General features: G+C 43.1%; 1 long non-coding RNA gene across 2 annotated transcripts; it reads right to left on the bottom strand.

Annotated features, from left to right (window-relative positions):
* Positions 1-308: 308 nt before the first annotated feature.
* Positions 309-23,014, bottom strand: LOC140454065 (uncharacterized). Of its 2 annotated transcripts, XR_011952591.1 has the most exons (4): positions 22,906-23,014; positions 20,071-20,153; positions 13,109-13,213; positions 309-442 (listed from the first exon to the last, which is right to left on the bottom strand). It is a non-coding gene; the product is annotated as an uncharacterized lncRNA (long non-coding RNA). The 2 variants fall into 2 exon arrangements; XR_011952590.1 differs by lacking the exons at positions 309-442; positions 13,109-13,213 and adding an exon at positions 16,880-16,943.
* Between the last annotated feature and the right edge of the window lie 355 nt (positions 23,015-23,369).

Here is a 23,369-nt window from a genome sequence, read left to right as displayed (position 1 = left end):
TCATCCTGGGAAAAATAAGATTATTACAAAGAGATATTCAGTGAACAGTGATTAGGTGACCTTGAAGACCATCGTTTGATTTTAGGTGCAGTGATTAAGAGTAATTTGATTTCAGTAGCATTGGGCTATTTTGCATGATTTGGCAAATGATTAATAATCTTGTGACAAAATTTTGAGGATGATCATGAGCTGTATTCGATCCATCCAGTGGGTTGGTCCAAACATCCTTCACCGTTTTCCTTCCCATGAGAGGCGTGTTATTATCAGGAACTGGCTGGAAGCCAAGATGCCAGAAAATCTGGTTCAAACTCTCCAATACACAACTCTCAGGCTGGTTGTCACTGGATCCCCGGAACTTTTGTGACCTCTTTTCTGGAGCTGAATGATGCTGGCTCTGTTTGATTTCATTTGAGCAGGTTTCTTTTCGATCAGATTTCTGTGGCTGTCGGTGAATTTCAAACATTCAATTTCGGGCCACAGGTCACTTGACCTCAGTCAATAATTAAAATAGAGTTCACTTATTGTGACAGCGATGTGATAATTAACGGTGGCGTTTTAACAAATGAAATGATTAAACATTTTCCAGCAGTTTACACAGACATTAATTAGATATTCATTAAGATATGTAAACTGAGAAGTATAATCTAGTTGCAGGATTACTGAATTGTAAGAAAGATTTAGTTACTGTGTTTTCTAGAAGGAATTGTTTAATCATTCAAATAGGTCAGCTCTTCCTGAATTCTACGTACCTTCCATTGGTTTATTTGTAGCGAACACTCATCTAGGACTCATTTGATTTGTCTTTTAAACTGTGTTTCAAGATTTCAACGGGACATTGACATTGATCTGAGCTGAGAAGTAAGAGATTGAGTTCAACCTGGAAAAGTGTGAAGAGATTCATTTTCGAATTTTGAATTTGAATGCAGACTATTGAGTGAAATGTAGGATTTTTGGCAGTGTGGAGGAACAGAGGGATCTTGGAGTCCATGTCCATAGATCCCTCAAAGTTGCCACCCAAGGTGACAGGGTAGGTAAGAAGGCACATGGTGTTTTGGATTTCATTAGTGGGGGAAGCATTTAAGACCTGCGAGGTTATGATGCAGGTTTATAAAGCCCTGATTCAATCATACTTGGAATATTGTGTTCAGTTCTGGTCACCTCATTGCAAGAAGGGTGTGGAAGCGTTTGAGAGGCTGCAGAGGAGGTTTACCAGGATCCTGCCTGAAGTAGAGGGCACGTCTTCTGATGAAAGGTTGAAGGAGCTAGGGCTTTTCTCATTGGAGCAAAGAAGGATGAGAGGCAACTTGACAGACCGGCTTAGATAGAGTGAACAACCAGAGACTCTTTTTCCCAGGTGGAAATGACTATCATAAGAGGGCATAATTTCAAGGTGAATGGAGGCATGCTTAGTGGAGATGTCAGAGGTAGGTTCCTATTACAGAGTGATGAGTGTGCGGAATGTACTCCCAGCAGTGGTAGTAGAGTCAGATACAGTAAGTGTATCTAAGTAACTCATGGCTACGTACATGAATGATAGCAAAATGAAGGGAATATAGGTTAGTTTGATCTTAGAAGAGGATAAAAGGTTAGCACATGGACCAAATGTCCTGTACTGTGTTGTACTGTTCGATGTTCTATGTACTGAACTGAACAGTTATTACATATTAGCAACAAATAGATTTTCAAAGCTCTATTAGCGAACATTAGAATAATGATAAATCTCACCTTGCTATTTGACTGAGCTATGTGTGGACATAAACAGGAATTATTGCAGGGAAAAGTAATTAAGGTTTTCAAAATTAATAAATTTGAAGTTAACGAGGTCATTCAAATGGCGGCCTTTGTGGGGAGCCGCAGAAAATGGGGGAGATACTAAATGAATATTTTGCATCAGTATTTAATGTGGAAAAGGATATGGAAGGGATATAGACTGTCGGGAAATAGATGGTGATATCTTGCACAATGTCCAAATTACAGAGAAGGAAACCCTGGATGTCTTGAAATGGGTAAAGGTGGATAAATCCCCAGGACCTGATCATGTATACCCAAGAACTCTGCGGGAAACTAGAGAAGTGATTGTTGGGCTTCTTGCTGAAATATTTGTCTCATCGATAGTCACAGGTGAGGCGCCGGAAGACTGGACTTTGGCTAATGTGGTGCCAACGTTAGGGCAAGAAGGGCAGTAAGGACAAGCCAGGGAACAAGAGACCAGTGAGCCTGACCTCGGTGGTGGGCAAGTTGTTGGAGCAAATCCTGAGAGACCGGACGTACATGTGTTTGGAAAGCCAAGCACTGATAATGAATAGTCATCATGGCTTTGTGCGTGGGAAATCATATCTCACAAACTTGCTTGAGTTTTTTGAGGAAGTAACAAAGAGGCTTGATTTTGGCAGAGCAGTAGATGTGATTTATATGGACTTCAGTAAGGCGTTCTTCCCATGGGAGACTGATTAGTAAGGTTAGATCTCACGGAATATGGGGAGAACTAGCCATTTGGATACAGAACTGGCTCAAAGGTAGAAGACAGAGGGTGGTGATGGAGGGTTGTTTTTCAGACTGGATGTCTGTGACCAGTGGAGTGCCACAAGGATCGGTGATGGGTCCTCTACATTTTTACATTTATATAAATGACTTGGATGCGAGCATAAGAGGTATAGTTAGTAAGTTTGCAGATGACACCAAAATTGGAGGTGTACTGGAGAGCAAGGAGGGCTACCTCACATTACAACAGGATCTGGACCAGATGGACCAATAGGCTGAGAAGTGGCAGATGGAGTTTAATTCAGATAAATGCGAGGTGCTGCATTTTGGGAAAACAAATCTTAGCAGGACTTATACACTTAGTGGTAAAGTCCTTGGGAGTGTTGCTGAACAAAGAGACCTTGGAGTGCAGGTTCATAGCTCCTTGAAAGTGAAGTTGCAGGTAGATAGGATAGTGAAGGCGGCGTTTGGTATGCTTTCCTTTATTGGTCAGAATATTGAGTACAGAAGTCAGAAGGTCATGTTTTGGGCTGTACAGGACAGTGGTTAGGCCACTGTTGGAATATTTCGTGCAATTCTGGCCTCCTACCTACCGGTAAGAAGTTGTGAAACTTGAAAGGGTTCAGAAAAGATTTACAAGGATGTTGCCGGGGTTGGAGGATTTGAACTACAGGGAGAGGCTGAACAGTCTGGGGCTGTTTTCCCTGGAGCATTGGAGGCTGAGGCGTGACCATATAGAGATTTACAAAATTTTGAGGGGCATGGATAGGGTAAATAGACAAAGTCTTTTCTCTGGGGTCGGGGAGTCTAGAACTAAAGATGGTAGGTTTAGGTTGAGATGGGAAGATATAAAAGAGACCTACAGGGCAACTTTTTCACACAGAGGGTCGTAAGTGTATAGAATGAGCTGCCAGAGGAAGTGGTGAAGGCTGGTACAAATGCAACATTTAAGAGGAATTTGGATTGGTATATGAATAGGAAGAGTTTGGAGGGATATGGTGGGATTAGATTGTGTTGGGAAATGTGGTCGGCATGGATGGGTTGGAGTGAAGGGTCTGTTTCCATGTTGTATGCCTCTATGACTCGATGACTCTTAATGAGAAAAAAGTCAGATTTTTACAACGAGTGTTGTATCAGAAATCATTGATTCTATTGTATGTGTGATGATCTGAAAGAAAATGGATTTTTATATCACTGTAGTAGTACAAGGGAACACTAGATTATTTTCAAATCTGAAATTCACTGTAATTGTTAGCCAGAATAAGTTAAAGCTTTGTGTAATTATTGTAATGCTGATGACTTAATAATTGTTGTTAGAATTCTGAAAAAAGAAAAGGTTATACTATTTGTCCTAAGAGTCAATAAATTAAATTGATATATGAACCACAATATACCTGTTAGCAAAACTAATTTAAATTATTATGCAATTATTGTCAAGGCAATGACTTGGGAGTGTCCGGGTGACACAGTAAAAATTCATCCCGAGGAAAAAGCAGCATGGATCAGGGAGGGTGAGGCAACCATGGCTGACTCGGGAAGTCAGGGAAAGCATACAAGCAACATATCACATTGCAAAGGGCTGTGGGTTGTCAGTGAAATGGGAAGCCAAAAAAGAACAATGGAGAACAATGAAGAAAAAACATAAGGAGAAAGAAGATTAAGCATGAGAGAAAGCGAGTGTGTAATATTAAAAACATGATTGCCGGAGTTTCTTTAGTTACATAAAGTTCAAAAGAGAGGCGAAAATGGACATTGTGCTGCTGGAAATTGAGGCTGGAAGAATAGAATTGGGGAACAAAGAAATGGATAAGGAACTGAATAAGTACTTTGCATCAGTCTTCATGGTGGAAGACACAAATAATATCCCAAAATTTCAGGGACAGTCAGGGGGGCGGGGGTGGGGGTGGGGCGTGTGGCGGTGGAACAGAGATGAGTGTGGAATACAAATCACGAACAGATCAGGCTTGGTCTTATTGAATGGTGGAGCAGGCTCGAGGGGTCTAATGGTCACCTTCTTCTTCTTTCTCACATGATCCCAGACTGAGAGCTTTGTTTAAAATTCATTCACTAGATGTAGGTGCCACTGGCTAGGGCAAAATGTATTACCCAGAGAGCATTTAAGATTCACCAAGGAGAAAATGCTAAAAAATTGAAAAATTTGAAAATAGATCAATTGCCTGGAGAGATGGACCACGCCCCAGAAGGTGATAGCTGAAGGGATAGTGGAGGCTTTAATTGTGAGCTTTCCGGTATCACTGGAGTCAGGGACTGTCCCAGAGGACAGGAACATTGTTAATATATCCCCCAACCACAAGAAGGGAGTAAGGAAAAAGAAGGGAAATAACTGGCTATTAATCCTGGCCTCAGTCATTGGTAAATTGTAGGTACTATTTTGTCAGTAATATTTAACGAACTGGTTATTTCAATTATAATACAATCTCTACAAAAAGACCAAATTTTTTTGGCGACAACAAATTTTCAAACAACTTCTCTCAATCTATCTCTCCTTCCTTTTCATTCGACAACGTAGGGAGGCATGGAAACACTACAGTGACGTAAGCTATACGTAATACAGTGAGACAGGAAAGCTCGTATGGCTCATGTTGATTCTTGAAACCCACACAGTGAAGCAACACATTCACTGCATAATAAACATAAGACAATATTTCAACCCCACTCATACCGGCATGACAGAAATAAAATGTGGTCGGTTGGATAGGCTGGTTTTGTTTCAGTTGGAGTGAGGGGTGACATGACTGAAGTATATAAGATCCTGCATGGTTTGATAAGGTGGATGTGGAAAGGATATTTCCTCTTGTCGGTCATTCCTGAACTAGAGGGAACTGCTTTAAAATTGGCTTCACCCTTTCAGGACATAGATAATGAAATTTGTTTCCTCTCAGAAGGCTGTGCAACTTTGGAACTCTCTGCCCCAGAAGGTGGATTCACTGAGTATTTTTAAGACACCGGTTGATAGATTCGTGTTAAGGGGCATTGGGGCAAGATGGAATAAAAATCACGAACAGATCAGGCTTGGTCTTCTTGAATGGTGGAGCAGGCTCGAGGGGCATAATGGTCACCTTCTGCTTCTTTCTCACATGATCCCAGGACTGAGAGCTTTGTTTAAAGTTCATTCACTAGGTGTAGGCGTCACTGGCTAGGGCAACATTTATTACCCAGAGAGCAGTTAAGAGTCAACAATATTGCTGTGGATCAGGAGTCACATGTAGGCCAGTCCAGGTAAGGATGACAGATTCCTTCCCTGAAGGACATCAGTGACACAGATGGGTTTTTCCTGACAATCAATAATAGTTTCATGGTCATCAACAGACCCATAATTTTAGATGATTATTAAATTCAAGGTCCACATTTGCTGTAATACGATTTGAATCAGGGTCCCCAGAATATTCGCTGGGTCTCTGGATTAACAGTTCAGCAATGATAACACGAGGCTGTGACCGAGCTACAAAGGGACAGTTTTACGGGTGTAAACCAAAACCTTGATCAAACTTGATTAAATAAAGGAGTGCTGATAGAATGGAGGAGAGTTGAAGGGATTGGGGGAAGAGAATTACCAAGTTTAGGTTCAAAGCAGCTGAAACTAAAGCCACCAACAGGGAGGAGATGAAAACAAGAAACTCTCATGCAGCTGGAATTGGAGAAGTGCAGCTCCCTCAGGGAGGTGTGGTACTACACTGGGAGGACAGGGTGAAGGCATGGGTAGGTTTAAAAGCAGTGAACCAAATTTTGAAATCATATTTCTGAACATAATGTAGAGGAGGTTAAAATGGAGGTAGATGTCTTACGTGACTTGCTTTAAGGACACAGACAGTAGAATCTGAGGTGATCATGAGTATGGGGAGGTAGAGTGTGGGAGACAAGCTGGGACTGTATTGGAGTAGTCACTGTGAGAGGGAACAAATGCTGGATGGAGGGTTTCAGCAGCTGATGGACTGACACTGAGGTGAGCCATCGGAAACTGAGCAAGTGACCACCATCTAATAGGACAGAGAAACTGATCCATCAGCCTGAAACTGACTGACCACGTGGCTGTCAGTGACTCCAACACAAGTGAATGGAAACATTGCTCAGAGCCTGTTTCTGTAACATTCAACAGAACCAGGAAATGGAAAGTGAATAATTAGCTGAAAACAAGGCGACTGCTCTGTTAGAGTCAAAATCATTCAATGTTCAGTTATTGAATATTACTGACTCTCAGAATATTCTAACCTGCAGAATAACAGTAAAAGGGAAAGTAAACAACATTCTTGGCAAAGACAGAATGAACCAACTACTTGTATAAAACTAGCTCAAAACAAAGGTGCTGAATCCTCCACAAACTGACAAACACAGGTATATGACAAACACACCATCAGTTTGTAGATAGACAATGAAATTCTTCAGAAAAACACTTCCCTGCTTATGGTGTGTGGTAGAAATCATTCTCAGTGAGAACTGCCACTTATTTCCTTTGAAAAGAGTCTCTGTTTCCCTTCAGAAAAGCAGGTGTGTCGCGCACTTACAGACTGACTTACGGACAAAGGAAACCTGATCTGAGACTCGCAGGTTAATTAAGCTATTAGTGACAGTCCATTGCACACAACAGGAGTTTAGACCACAACAGATTCTAGGGAAACCAACAATGAAATGAAAAAGGTGAATTAGTCTTAATAATCATGCAGCCTCTCTCGATCAAATAATTCTAGTCAACATCCAAACATTTTAAAACTATTAATACCAATGCATACATATTTATTTCCTTTCCTAAGTTTCCTCCAAAAAATATATCTGACTATTCTCTTCAAAATATATTTTAAATGGTCAATTCATAATCACAATTCATTTCCAATTATTCTTAGAGCAAAACAACTTGCAAACTAAAATAGTTTTCATGTCAATAATGACACTGGAAACTTTGTTATGTAGTTTAACCATATTTCCAAATATTGTTTTGGTTCATTATTGCAGTGAAGCTAAAATTAAAGTCTATTTATTTTATCTGATATCCTTCCATTACTTTATTCCCTAATAACAATGCCCACGGTGTAATGGGTGACAAGCATTAAAATAAAATTGAATTTTCAATGCAAGAACTGGTACAAATAATCACATATTATTCAGTTCATTCATTGTCGTTGATTATCAGAGTTATATTCATTGTATGATAATGTTAAATTCACTTAAATAATCACAGTACAATTCTCACCTCTATAGATATGTCAAAGTGAATGTCAAATTATTAATATTCCAAGTCAAACCAAATTTACATTTTGCTCTGTTTTATTCCAGGAATGACAGGATGTGTTACATTATTATGGGAAACAGGAACAAGTGAAGGTGTTGGCTCTCAGACGTGAGGCCTTAAAGCCAAAGGGCCAGGTGGTAGTTACAGTGGGGGAGGTAGCTAGTGCCCCGCTCTCCTCAGAAGGCAGAGAGGATGGTGACACTGACTGGAACGGGTTAGATGGTGAAGCACCCACGTATGGACAGAGGGACGGCAATGGGTGGGATGACCCACCGCCCTATAAGACCCAGAAGGCCCTGTCTATGGCTCCACTGTGCATCAAAGCTCAAACTTGGACAGACAGTAGGGAGCAACAAGGGGAACTGACAGAAACGAAACCTGAACCGTTTATCCAGCTGAACGACAGATGTTGGTGAATGAACACCCAGCCTGATAGAGAATTGGTAATAATGGGCCTTATTGGGACAATATGGATGAATTAGTAGAGGTACACAGTCTCACCGAAGATGATGTACGGACCCTCCCTCGGCCCAAGATGCCCTGAAGTGTACAGCAGAATCTGTCCCTGCAATGAGAGGGTGAGGGTGAGAGTCGGTTCCCCCAATGCACAGCCGATCAGTGGCTCCAGGCATTTACAGATATTACAGGGACACACTGGTGAGGGGACAGGCTGAATGGGCTAAAATAACTTTGGTGACTCAGAGACAAAAGGGTGATATCGAGGATCATACAGAAAGGAAGCCTGATGTATGTAAGGACCACGGGGGATTACCAAACCCCAACCTGTGATGATGAAATCGGTTTGATGTATTTAAAAGATGACATGGGACCCTATTTAACTGCAATTATAAACATGGGACTCTCAGTGGGAGATAATTCTAACCACATTCTGAATTGGGCCATGAGAGCTGAGGCAAACACAGAAACACAGGGGAATAGCTGCAGTACAGGGAGGGTAATCAGACCCACAATATTACAAGGGAAGCAGGAAAGGGCACATAGACAAGGAATGTAGGCAGAGAGAGGGAGATAGGTGTTCATATTGTGAGTGGCCTGTGTTCACGTAGGTATATGCATAGACCATGAATATTCATTGATGCGCTGTTAAGGGGCCAACACTTTCATGATTCTAACACCGGAGCACCTTTGCCTTTCATGCCTCACCCTACAACTCAAATCCTCCAACCCGAACAACATCCTTGTAAGTCTGTTTTGAAACCTTTCAAGTTTCACAGCACCCTTCTGATAGGAGGCAGGCCGGAATTGCACACAATATTCCAAAAGTGGCCTAACGAATGTCCTGTACAGCAACATGACCTCCCACATCCTATACTCAATGCTCAAACCAATAAAGGAAAATACACTGAACACCTTCTTCATCATCCTATCTGCCTGCAACTTGACTTGCAAGGACTATGAACCTGCAGTCCAAGCTCTCTTTGTTGCGCAAACGTCTTCAGGGCCTTGCCATTCAGTGTACAAGTCCTGCCCTGATTTGCTTTTCCAAAATGCAGCACATCACATTTACCTAAATTAAACCCCATCTGATCAATATCTTATTGTAATCTGAGGTAACCTTCTTCATTATCCACACCCCTCCAATTTTGTATGACCTGTAAACTCATTGACGATACCAAATTATTTAAATGAATGACGAAAAAAATCCAGAAATAAACATCCATTTCTCTGAGATTGAATGTGCTCTGTGTAAATCCTGCCCAATGACTCTGTACCAGAGAAAGGCTGCACATGCGCCTGGCTGCATCTTGACCCCTACAAAGCTGGTGGCTCCACATCTGTCCAGAGAATTCTTGCCCCGAATAAAGATGGCGGCGCGCACTCATGCCTGCAGCCACACTGAGGCAATTCCCCGTTCACTGAAAACACGAGACTGGGATGTTCAAATTTGTGTTTTCCGACGTGCACATTTTGTTTGTAAAACCTCTCCGCTCATACAGAATCGCTCTCACCTCCTGCGGTTCCACAGACAGCCTTGATGATTTTTGTGGGTACCTATTCTCTGCCTGGTTACTCGTTTGTCCTTAGTGTATTTGTACAATCACTCTGGATTCTCCTTAAGCCTATTTCCTAAAGCTATCTCATGTCCCCTTTTTGCCCTCCTGGTTTACCTCGAGTATACTCCTACTGCCCCTATACTCATCTTGGGATTCACACAAACACAGCTCTCTATACCTGCCATATGCCTCCTTCATTTTCTTGACCAGGCCCACAATATCTTTCGTCAGGCAGCATTCTTTACACCTACCAGCCTTGAACTTAACAGGAACATACTGTCTGTGTACTCTCATTGTCGCAGGCCTATGGAGGCAATGGCAGATGAGGATACAGAAGCAATCATTCTCAGTAAAGAGGAAATGTTGGGAAAGATAACAGCCTAAAGGTAGATGGGTATCCAGGCTCTGATGGAATGCATCCCAGGGATTAAAGGAGATGGTGGGGGAGGGGGGGGGGGGGTAGTAACAAATAGACCTCGTGATAATTTACTACCATTTGTTGGATTCTGGGATGGTTTTGACAGACTGGAAGCTGCAAATGTGGTGTTACTATTTTTCAAAAAGGACCCGTTAGCTTAACTTCTGTAGTGGGGAAAATGCTTGAATCTCTCAAGGAAGTAGTGGTGAGATATCTGGGTAGAAATTGTCTCATTGAGCAGACACAGCATGGATTCATGAAAGGCAGGTCACGTTTAACGCATTTAATGGAATTATTTGAGGATACGACGAGTACGTTGGACAAGGTGGACTCTGTGGATGTGGTGTACATGGATTTCCAGAAGGTATCCAATACGTTGCCAACGAAAGGCTGCTGAATAAGGTAAAAATGCATGGCATTGTGGGTAATGTATTATCATTGATACTGGATCGGTTAACCAACAAAAAATAAAGAATGGGAATAAACGGGTGTTTGGATTAATGTTGGCACGACAACTGCTTGCAATTTACACAAATGTTTTGGAGTTGAGGACCAAGTGTACGGTGTCAGAGTTCATATTTGATACAAACATGAGGTAGAGCAATGTCTGCAGAGGCCTCTGTCAGTCTGCACAGGTTAAGTGAGTGGGTAAGGGTCTGGCAGATGGAGTTCAGTGTTGGGATATGTGAGGTCATCCATTTTGGTCGGACTAACAGCAAACTGATGATGAAATGGTGAAAACGTGCAGCATGCTGCTGTGCAGAGGGAGCTGGGTGTCCTTGTGCATGAATCACAGGAAGTTGGTTTGCAGGTGCAGCAGGTAATTATGGCAGTGAAGGGAATATTGTCCTTCATTGCTAGAGGGATGGTTATGCTGCAGCTGTACAGGGTGCTGGAGAGGCCACACCTGGAGTACTGTGTACAGGTTTGGTCCCCTTGCATTAGCAAGGATGTAGTGGCACTGGAGGGAGTACAGAGGAGGTTCACTAATTTGAGTTGGGAGTTGAGGGTTGGTGTATGTGGAGAGATTGAGAAAACTGGTTCTATAATCATTGTAATTTAGAAGAATGGGAGGTTGGAGAGGAAACAATAAAATTATGAAGGGAGTAGATAAGACAGAAGCAGGGAGGCTATTTCCACTGCGGGCGGGTCAAACTACAGAGCATTACCTCAAAATAAGGGGGAGCAGATTTAGGACTGAGTTCAGGAGTAGCTTCTTCAGCTAAAGGGTTGTGCATCTGTGGAATTCCCTGCCGAGTGCATCATTTGACGTTATCAACTTGAATGCCTTTAAGGCAAAATGTAGATTTGTGAACAGGAAAGGAATTAAGGGTTATGGTGAGAGAGCAGGAATGTGGAGCTGAGGCCATGAAAAGATCAGCTCTGATCTTATTGAATGGTAGAGCAGGCTTAAGGGGCCAGATGAAAGTTCTTGCCTTGTGCCATCAAAATTGGCCTTTGTCCAATTCAGAACCTTAACGTTTAGATCTGGTATATTATTTTCTGTAACTATTTTAAAACTAGTCGAATCATCAGAGACTCCCAACAGTGTGGAAGCAGGTCATTCAGCCCATCACATTGATATTGACCTGGAGAGCCTCCTAACCTTCCCCTGTAACATTGCATTTCCCAGGGCCAGCCAACCTACACATCTCTGAACACTATGGACAATTCAACCTGGACAATCCACCCAACCTGCACATCCCTGAACACTGTGGGCAATTCAGCCCGGACAATCCACCCAACCTGCACATCTTTGGACTGTGGGAGGAAAACCAGAGCACCCGGACGAAATCCTTGCAGAAAATCCCAATAAGGTGATTATCCCTTTCTTATTTCCCAGTTCCACCTAAATAACTTCACTGGGCGTACTCCCAGGAATATCTTCCCTAAGCAAAAACATAATGCTATCCCGAATCAAAAATGCCACTCCCTCTCTTGTCCCCTTTCTATTCTCCCTATAGCATCTATACCCTGGAACATTAAGCTGCCAGTCCTATCCATCCCTGAGTGGTGCCTCTGTAATTGCTATAATATCCCAGTGCCATGTTCAAAACCATACCCTGAGCTCATCTGCCTTCCCTGTCAGGACTCTTGCATTGAAGTAAATGCAGTGCAACTGCTCAGTCCGACTTCATTCAGCCCATCATATTAATACTGACCCTTGCCTGCCTTGACTATTTGACTTCTGAGCTGTACCAGCCTCAGACATACCACTTTTCTCAGTATCTTCTTGGGTTTACACCCACTCCCTCACTGGTTTAATGCTTCCCGAGTATCACCAGCAAGTCTCCCTGCCTAGATATTAGACACCTTCCAATTCAGGTACAAACCATTCTTCTTATGCAGGTCAACTCTACTCCAGAGGCGATCACAACGATCCAAAACACGTGAATCCTTTTCCCCTGCACCAGCTCCTTAGCCACTCATTGAGCACCTCCTCCTCCTCCTCTGTAATATGGACATTTTTCAAGATGTCACCATTTATTTCCCCACATTCTATATCTCCCATGTACTTTTTCACAGTAAACACTAATGCAAAATACTTGTTTCCTATCCCGCCCATCGCCTGCAGCTCCACTCAATGGCTGCCTTGCTGATCTTTGAGGGTCTCTATTTTCTCCCTAGTTGGCCTTTTGTTCCTCATGTATTTACAAAAGCCCTTTGGATTATCCTTAACCCTATTCGCCAAAGCTATCTCACGTCCCCTTTTTTGCCTCCTGATTCCCCTCTTAATTATACTCCTACTGCCTTTATACTCAAAAATTTTTTGGATTGGAATAAATGCAAAATATAACATCCTGACAAAATAAACGAGGGTAGGACTTACACTCAATAAAAGTAGGGTCTTGAGTAGTGATATGGGAACAAAGCGACCGAGGGCTTCAGGTCTTTGAAGTGTGTGTTACATGCAGACAGGCTGGTGAAGAAGGTGCTTAGCAAACTTACCTTCATTGTTCAGACCTCTGAGTCCAGGAGTTGGGACGTTATGTTGAGCATGTACAGGACATTGGGGAGGCCTCTTCTGGAATACTCTGTCCAGTTCTGGTTGTGCTGTTATAGGAAGGATATTATTAAAGTGGAGCAGGTTCAGAAGAGATTTACCAGCATGTTTCCATGAATGGAGGGATTGTGTTCAAAGGAGAGGCTGGATAGCCGGGGGTAGGGGGGGGGGGGGGAATTCAAAACTCAGGTGCATTCATTTTGAGAAGAAATTAGAAAGATTTGGGAAAAGACATTAGGGTTTTAAAAAAAAATTATACGTGTGAAATGAACTTCCAGAGGAAGTGGTAGCTGTGAATACAATCACAATATTTAAAAGACTTTCAGATAAGTACATAAATAGGAAATATTTGGATGGATGTGGACTAAGCGGAGGCAGGTACAATTAGTTCAGTTTGGAATTATGGTCGGCATGGACTGGTTGGACCACAGGGCCTGTTTCCTTGCTGTATAACGTTATGACTCTAATCCTCACTAACTCTAAATTCCTCCATCCTCAACTCTCCCGATCACTGTCACCTCATCCAGCCTCACAATTCTTCCTTATTTATATAATTCCTCACCAGCCACAGATCGCTCCCTATCTCATGTCCTCCAGTTTCTCAAATCTCTGCGATATGTGCATTTCTTTAGTTCCAGCCTTAAGGATGCCCTCATTCACTCCGATTGGTTGGAGTACAAACTGGTCCTCCAGTACTGCTCTCTGTCCCCTATTGACCTGCGCTGACATCAATCATCGGGGCCCATTGTGAGGTGAGTGGTGGGATCCTCCCTCTCTCTGCCCTGGGATGAGCTTCAATATTCACAGTCAATGGGGCAGTATCACAGAGCACAGGGGCTGGGGCTATTCAGCCCATTTGGGATGTACCCTCTCCCTCTGGAGATGCTGCAAATCTGTCCCAATTCCCTTCCCATTTGCCCATAGACCCCCAAATCTTCCCTTAAAAAGTAAAATTCCAAATCTGTTTATGAATAACTGCTGAGTCTGTGTCCAGCTGCCATTCAGACTGTTCCAGATACTCAGAACTTACTGAATAAAAAAAGTTCACATATTCACATTATTTGCCAATTACCTGAAAATAGTTACTAAAATTGTGACATTGTTAACAATTCCCCTCTCTCTGCAGATTAGATATCCTAGAAACAAATTTGCACCTGGTCAAAATCATTGCTTAACCTTCTCAGCTCCAAGGACAATTATCTGTGCTTCTGCTAGCTCTCCACAAAAGAGGAACACATCTTATTTTCATTTATTAGTGTCATAGAGATGTACAGCACAGAAACAGACCTTTGGTCCAATTGGTCCATGACAACGAGGAATCCTCAACAAATGGAGCCCCATTTGCCAGCTATTGGTCCGTATTATTGGAAACTCTTCCTATTCATGTACCCAATCGGATGCCTTTCAAATGTTGTAATTGTATCAGCCTCCACTACTTCATCTGGCAGCTCATTCCACACATACACCACACACAGCTTGAAAACTTTGCCCCTTGGATCCGTTTTTAATCTTTGCCCTCTCAACGTAAGCCAATGTGATCTTGTTTTGAACCCACCTAACTGGGGGGAAAAGACCCTGGCTGTTCACCTTATCCATGCCCTTCATGATTTTATAAATCTCCATGAAGTCACCTCTCAGTCTTTGACTCTCCAGGGAAATTAACCCTGGCCTATTCAGCCTCTCCTTGTAGCCCAAATCCTCCAACCCTAGCAAAGTCTTTGTAAATCTTGTCTGAACTCTTTCAAGATTCACAACATCCTTTCCAGAACAGGGAATTTCGAACTTAAAACATAATTCCTGAAATGGCTTAATCAATGTCCTGTTCAACCACAATTTGACGTCCCAGCTTCTGTACTCAATGCATTGACCAATAAATATAAGCATACCAAAGACCACCTTCACTAGTCTGCCTACCTGCGACTCTACTTTCAAGGAACAATGAACTTGCATTCCATGGTCTCTATGTTCAGCAACATTCCCACGGACTTTACCATTAAGTGTACAAGTCCTGCTCTGATTTGTCTTTCCAAAATCCAACAGCTTACATTTGTCTAAATTGAACCCAGTCTGCCATTGCTTGCTCCAATGTCCCATCTGGTCAAGATACTGTTGCATTCTGAACTAACCTTCTTCATTGTCCACTACACCTCCAATTTTGGTGTCTTCTGTAAACCCACTGACCATATCTCATATATTCACATCCAAGTCATTTATTTAAGGACACAATATCCATTCCAGCAGGACAATGCTGCTCACAGGCCTCCAGTCCACAAAGCAACCCTCCATCACCACCCTCTGCCTCCTACCTTCAAGCCAGTTTTGTATCCAAATGGCTAGTTCTCCCAACATTTCATGTTATCTAACCTTGCTAACCAGTCTGCTTTGTGGAACATGGTTCAGTGTCAATATAGACAACGTCCAGAGTCTGTCTTCATCAATCACCTTTGTAACATCTTCAAAATAACTCAATCAAGTTAGAGAGAGGAAGAATTTCCCACACACTAAGCCATGTTAACTAGCCCTAATCAATCCTCGTCTTTCCAAATACATGTAAATCCTGTCCCTCAGAATCCCTTCCAACAACTTACCTACCACTGACGTTAGGTTGACTGTTCTCTTGTTCCCTGGCCTTTCCTTACCACCTTTTTTAAATAATGGCACCCATCTTCCAGCACCTCACCTGTCACAAACAATGATATAAATACCTCAGGGAGGGGCACTGCCAACACCTTCCTAGCTTTCCACAAATTTCTGGGATACACCTGATCAGGTCCCAGGGATTTATCCACCTTGCTACTGTTTAAGACATCCAGTACTTCCTCCTCTGTAACATAGACACTTTTCAAGTTATCACTACTTATTTCTCCAAACTCTGTAGAATAGAAGAGCATAGTATTTCTCCCACATCCTGTTGTTCCATAAATGGCCTTGTTGATCTTTAAGGGGTCCTATTGTCTGTCTGGTTATTATTTTATGCTTAAAGTATTTGTAGAATCTCTTTGGATTCTCCTTAAACTATGTCTTAGAGATATTTCAAGTCCCCTTTTTGCTCTCCTGATTACCCTCGAGTATATTCCTGTAAAAACGTGATCTTGTACTCCCAATTCCTCCGCCTCTGCCATATCTGCTCCCAGAAGAAGCAATTCCACTCCAGGACATCCCAGAAAGGTTTCCTCTTTCAAGGACCGCATTTCTCACCCACTTGATCAACAATGCACTCCAACGCATATCCTCCACTTCCTGTACCTCCGCCTTCCCCCCACACCTCCAACCACAATAAGAATATAATCCCCCGGTCCTCACCTGCCACCCACTAATCTCCATTAACCTCTGCTATGTCTGCTACCTACAGTCAGACCCCACCACCAGGGATATATCTCCCTCCCCAGCCCTTTCTATCTTCTGCAGAGACCATGGGATCTTTGGTGCTGATGTGCTGCCCCACGGATACTTCAGTCACTCACCCTGCCAAATGGCCTAGTGAGATTATCATTAGATGGATAATCCAGACACCCAGATAACGTTCTGGGGCCCAGGGTTTGGATCCGGTCACGGCAGACAGTGGAATGTGAGTTCAATAAAAATTTGGAATTAAGAATCTATTAAAGACCATGAATCCATTGTTGATTATTGCGAAAAAAAACCTCATCAGATTCGCTAACATCCTTCAGGGAAGGAATCTGCCATCCTTACTTGGTCTGGCCTACAAGTGACTCCAGACCCACAGCAATGTGGTTGACTCTTTACTGCCCTTTGGGCCCAGCCAGTGACACCCTCATCCTGTGAATGAATAACAAAGAAGGTCAAGTCTTGTACACAACCATACTATTCTTACAGATAAGTGATCTCTTAGTAAATTTGCTTCTCAACTCCCTGCTGACTATTGGGGAAGTGGGGGGGCGGTCAATAGTACCAACCCAATAAGGAGATCATCCCTTTCTTATTTCTCAGTTCTGCCTGGACGTACTCCCAGGAATACCCTCTTGAAGCCCAGCTGTAATGTTATCCCTTATCAAAAATACCTCTCCCCCTGCTCTGTTGCCCCCTTTCTATCTTTGCTATAGCATCTATACAGTGGAACATTAAGCTGCTGGTCCTATCCGTCATTAAGTTATGCCTGTGTAATTGCTATAATATTCCAGTGCGATGTTCAAAACCATACCCTGAGCTCCTCTGCCCCCTGCATTGAAACATATGCAGTATAACTGCTCATTCTGTGCCTTGCCCTTGTCTGCCTTGACTGTTTGACGTCTGAACTGTACCAGCGTCAGACTGAGCTCTTCCCTCACTCTCTCTCTGAGTTTACCCACATTCCTTCACTGGTTTAATGCCTCCTGAATAGCACTAGCAACTGTTCCCTTCCAGTGCCAGTACAATCGATCCTTCTGATGGAGGGCAATTCTACCCCACAAGAGATTCCAATGATCCAATAATGTGAACTCTTCTATTCCTATGTCATTGATACCAATAAACAACAGCCTCCCCTCAAAATGGTTATTCTCCCCTTTAAGAATATTCTGCTCCCTCTCTGAGACATCCTTATACAAAAATTACACATTCGAATTATAAACCTTACACTCATCAGGTCATCATAAAAGGATTACATGACACATTGAAGTTTTGGGGAGACCTTTTGAGAGAATGCGATGATTCAAAGGAGAATTTTTAAGCAGCAAATGGGATTGATCTGGAACACAATACTCACACACACAATGCGAATATCCAGATCCTGATATACTGAGTAATTCAATCAGAGTTTAGCAGAATATTTACTGAGATTACCAACTGAATGTCCACCTGTAATATCCCGTAATACAAGTTTATAAAATCTGTCACTATCAGTTTAAGTTAGAAACTCACAGCATCCCCTTCTCGTGGCCCAGGATTACTGTACATATTACCCTAGAGGACATCAGCAGTCAACTCAGAGGGAAGTCTGTGGGTTTTTAGGACATTCCAACTTGAGATCTCATGTGACTGAACACAGCAGTTCTTTGACACATTGGAGAAAATGATCCAAGGGTCAGTGAGATATGGGGAACAAGAATTACTTTATTTTCTTTCATTCCGTGCTGCCGCTCTGCCTCATCAATAAGACATGGGTGTGAAAGGCTAATGCCTAACGATGGGCAAGTTGTCTCCATCCTGACCAATGGGTAGGAAGATCCTCTCAATCACTCCAAAGCGTATCCCTAAAAAGATAGCAACTCTGCCTGCTTCCCACTGCCCAGTGCTCCCAGTAAATGTTTGGAAGAATGGGAAGGGGGGATATCTCCTAGAAAAGGCATAACTGTAAAGGTCTAAGAGGATTATGAAAAGAGAGAGATGCACAGGAGAAGGGGGCAACAAGTTGCCAGATGAGGTGTAACTTGGGAAAAATGGGAAGTTGCTCATTTTGGAGGAGATAATAAAAGAACAAAGTACTATTTAAATGGTGGAAACTGTAGAAAGCTGCACCACAAAGGGACCTGGGGTAATTGTTCAGGAAACACAGAAAGCTACCACACAGTTACACCAGGGAATCAGGAAGGGGAATCGAATGTTTTGTTTCAAAAGTTTTCAGTATTAGAGTTTGGAGTCTCTACCTGAGAGTAACGTGTGGAAGTGCTGGTGAGACCACCATATCTGCAGTAATAAGAGCAGTTTTGGTCCCTTTAGATAAGGAAATGTGTCACTTTATTGGAGGCATTTCAGGGAAGATTCAATGAGATGATCCCTGGTTTGGAGGGATTATCTTTTAAATAAAGGTTGAAAAGGTTGGGTCTCTACTCACTGGATTTTGGAGAAAGAGAGGTGATCACATTGAGACAGATGGGATTCTTTAGGGGTTTGACAGGATAAATACTGAGAGGATGTGTCTGAGGGTAAATACTGAGAGGGGAGTCTGAAACCAGATTATGAGTCACGGAATCAAGGGTTCGGTTTTGGATTCAAGTTTAAGGTGACACAGACGCGGGTAAGGGGTTTCAGTAGCAATGGAGCTCGGGTGAGGTGGAAAAAAGCAACGTTTAAGAGATTGGAATTCCTGGTGTTTGTGATTGTGTGGATGTCTGATCAGAAGGTCACCTTGGGGTCAGATATAACAGCAATATTGTGAAGAGTGTCATTCTTCTTCAGAGAGTTCCCAGTGAGAGGGAGGGGCTAAGCAGAAAGGTAAAGGTAAGGCAATGGGTTTAACCATGACAATGTTTCATTGGAGGAAACTGCAGCTAATAGAGTAGTAGGAGTGTGGTAAGCAGTTTGATAACTGAGTAAAAGTGGAGTAATGGAGAGGGATGATGGGGAGGGAGAGCTGGGCATCGTCCGTGTACATGTCAAACCTAACACAGTGTTTTTGGATGATATCACCTCCTGGCACTATGTACGTGAGATACAGGAGAGACCAAGGATAGATCGTTGAGGGACACCAAATGCAAGGAATTCAGAAAGGAAAGGGAGAGTGGAGATGGAGCAGGATTTTCCAACAACCGTGAGGTCAAATATTAGTTTTTCACAGAATGGGAGAGAAGGACATAACCAAAAAAAGACCAACAGACAGAACAAGGAACAATATCTATGAATTGGCAAAGGGGAGTGATGAGGCGGCAGCAGAGGAAAGAGAGTTGGAAAGTGAGTTTAGTGAGATTAGGGTAAAGGGTCAAGGTGAGCTCTGATAAGACTTGACAAGACACTGGAGAAAGATGTCGGTTCAGGACAAAACCAGGAACACCACGTGAGGCAGTTTGGCTCAGTGGGCTAGCGGGAGGGAGAGAAGCAGCAGATCGGATTATCTCAGTCTTAGTGACAGAGAAACTCCATGTGCTCCTGACTCGTTGTTGGAGGGGAGGATGGAGGAGACAGGATGATGGGCAGTGTTTTACAAAGAAACAAAACCAGGGTTAGTGATATTTAAAATGAATGAACAAACCTGATGTATTTAGGTTTTATCCAGAATATTAAAACAAATGACTGAAGTCCAGGTTCGAATCCCATCTTGGCAAATGGTGGCATCTGAATTCAAGAAAAAAAAACAACGTATTAGGAATCTCCTGATCTCCATGAAACCATTGTCATTGGCGAAAAAAATCCTGCCAACCTGACAGCAGCCCAGCCAGCTACTCACTGAAATAATCACTGCAAAGTCTCAACACAGGAATGAAACTGGATGGACCAGTTGGCAACTAACAAGGCACCAGAAATTACAACCACAGAATCAGCCCTCTCGATAGTGCAACGTCCTCCTCACTAACATATGGTTTTTGGTGCCAAAATGTGCAGAGCTGTCTCACAGACTAGTCAAGGAACAGCCTGACATAGTCATACCCACGGAATCATCCCTTACAAACAATGACCAGACACCACCATCACCATCCCAAGATATCGAGAGTGTGGTGCTGGAAAAGCACAACAGTCAGGTAGCATCCGAGGAGCAGGAGAATCGACGTTTCTAGCCTAAGCCCTTCATCAGCCTGACCTGCTGTGCTTTTCCAGCACCAGACTCTTGATTCTGATCTCCAGCATCTGCAGTCTTCACTTTCTCCTAAAATCTCTGGATATGTCCTGCCCCACCAGCAGGACAGACCAGGTAGAGGTGGTGGCACAGTGGTGTACAGATAGGGAGGATTTGCCCTCGGAGTACACAGCATTGGCTCCGGAGACAAGGAAGTCTGATGGCTCCTGCTGATTACCACGTCCCGTCCTCCCTTGGCTGATGAATCACTCCTCCTTCATGTTGAATAACATTTGGAGGAAGCACTGAGGCAATAAAATGGTGTCAATTGTACTCTGGGTACAGGATTTCAATGTCCACAATCGAGACTAGCTCTGCAATAGAATTACTGACTGAGCTGGCCAGGTCCTAAAGGGTATAGCTGCTCAACTGAGTCTGCAGCGGGTGGTGAGGGAACCAACAAGCGGGAAAAACATACTTGATCTCATTGTAATGAATTGACCAGCTGCAGATACATCTGTCCATGACAGTATCAGTAAGACTAACCATCACACATTCCTTTTGGAGACAAAGTCTTGCCTTAAAGTTGAGAAAAACCTCCATCGTGTTGAGTGACACTATCACCGTTCTAAATAGGATAGACTTTGAAGAGATGTAGGATCTCAAACTGGGTATCTCTGAGGCACTGTGGGACATCAACAGCAGCAGAACTGTACTCCAGCACAATCTGTAATATCATGGGTTTGTAAATCCTGCTCTCACCCATCACAATGGACTGAAAGGAGGGCATGCCATGAGCAGCACCAGGCAGACTTAAAAATGAAGTGCCAACTCGGTGAAGTGACCAAACAGGACTATCTGCATATCAAACAGCATCAGCAGCAAGCAACAGAGCTAAGTGATCCGACGTCCAATGGAACAGATCGGAGCTCTGCAGTTCTGCCACACCCAGTTGTGAACGGTGATGGACAATTAAACAACTCACTGCAGGAAGCATCACAGATATCCCCACCCTAACTGATGGAGGGGCCTCACACATCCATTCACCAGATAAGATGACAGCATTTGCAGCAATCTGCAGCCAGAAGTGCAAAGTGGGATGATCCATCTCAGCCTTCTCCAGTGGTTTCTAACATCACAGATGTGAGTTTTAAAGCAGTTCAATTGAGTTTGAATAACATCAAGAAATGGTCAAGTAGTGCAAAGGCTACGGGCCCTGCCAATATTCTGGCAATAATACTGATGGCTTGTGCTCCAGAACTTGCCACCCACCAATCCAAGTACCGCTCCAGCACGGGCATCTACCGACAATGTGGAACATTGCCCAGGGATGTTCAACACAAAAACACAGGGCAATCCAACCCAGCCAATTTCCATCGATCAGTCAACACTCGATTAGCAGTAAAGTGATGGAAGATGTCATCGACAGGGCTACCAAGCAGCAGCTGCTCAGCAACAGTCAGCTCAGCGACGCTCATTTTAGGCTCCACCAGGGCCACTCAGCTCCCGATTGTGTTACCGCCCTGATTCACAATCTGGCAACCAGCTGAATCCCAGAGGCGAGGTGAGGTGAGGTGAGTGTGATAACTCAGTCCCACTCCAAGACCACTATTTCTAGCTGATTCCACCCTTGTCTCAGCTCATACTCTTTCATCCACCTTGTGTTATCTCCAGACTTCATTTTCCAAACACACTCAGGGCCAGCTTGCCACATTCAACCTCCCTGTAATCTCAAGAAAGTCTAAATCTCTGCTTGTTGATTCATCAAAAGGCTCCTAATTATAATCAACATACAGCCATAGAGATGTATAGCAAGTAAACAGATCCTTCGGTCCAACACGTCCATGCTGACTAGATAACCCAACCCAATCTAGTCTCACCTGCCAGCACCTGGCCAATATCCCTCAATTTAAAATTCTCACACTTGATTTAATTCCTGACTGTGATAATCCCTATCTCCCTGCACCACACACACTGAGACCTCGACAACCCATTTTCTTCGAGACTCCCAACCATTTGTTCATTCATTACTTCACCTGTGTGGCTGTTTCTACAGGTGCTGCAGCAGCTTGGTCTGAAATTCGCAGCCAAAACTTTACAGGTCTGCCTTTAAGACATCCCTCAAAACCTGCTTTTTGGCAATGCTTTTGGTCACCTGACCTAAAATCTCCATCTCTGGCCTTATGTCTAAAGTTCTCAATAGTATTTTTGAGAAATTATAAGCATGATAATAAAAATACAAACTGTTGTTGATTTGGACATTATTTTCAAATCATCACTGTTACTGAATGAGTAATGTATAATGCCACTTACCCAACCACATTGTAGGAGCACCTCCACCACACAAACTGCAGCTGTACAAGAAAGTCAAACATCACCCTCTCCACAAGCAACAGGGCTTTGGCATTAATCACTGGTATCTGTGGAAGGAGAAACACAGTTGATGTTTCAGGGAGTGCAAAATGGATTACAGGGAATGAAAATGGTGCAGAATTTGATCGTCAGAAATGAAAGGAAAATACACTTGCTTGTTGGAAAAAAGAATTCTTGACTGTCAAATATATTCAAGATAAAAGTAATCTGATAATAGAGCAGTACATGGTCAGGGGCTGGGCCGCAGTGAAAAACTCATTTACAAAGGGTCTATAAAAGTAATAATACAGTACTAAACAGACCAAAAATACACCCATGGTTCGAGACTGAGGAAACTAGATATTGACAAAGTGGTCATGAGGGAGCCCAGAGGTGAATCAGAGCAGCATTGGCTGCTCTGATCC

Source organism: Chiloscyllium punctatum, chromosome 28, assembly GCF_047496795.1.
Source record: "Chiloscyllium punctatum isolate Juve2018m chromosome 28, sChiPun1.3, whole genome shotgun sequence".
Classification (NCBI taxonomy): domain Eukaryota; kingdom Metazoa; phylum Chordata; class Chondrichthyes; order Orectolobiformes; family Hemiscylliidae; genus Chiloscyllium; species Chiloscyllium punctatum.
Note: the sequence above shows the minus strand (reverse complement) of the source record. Positions and strands in the feature narration are given on the sequence as shown.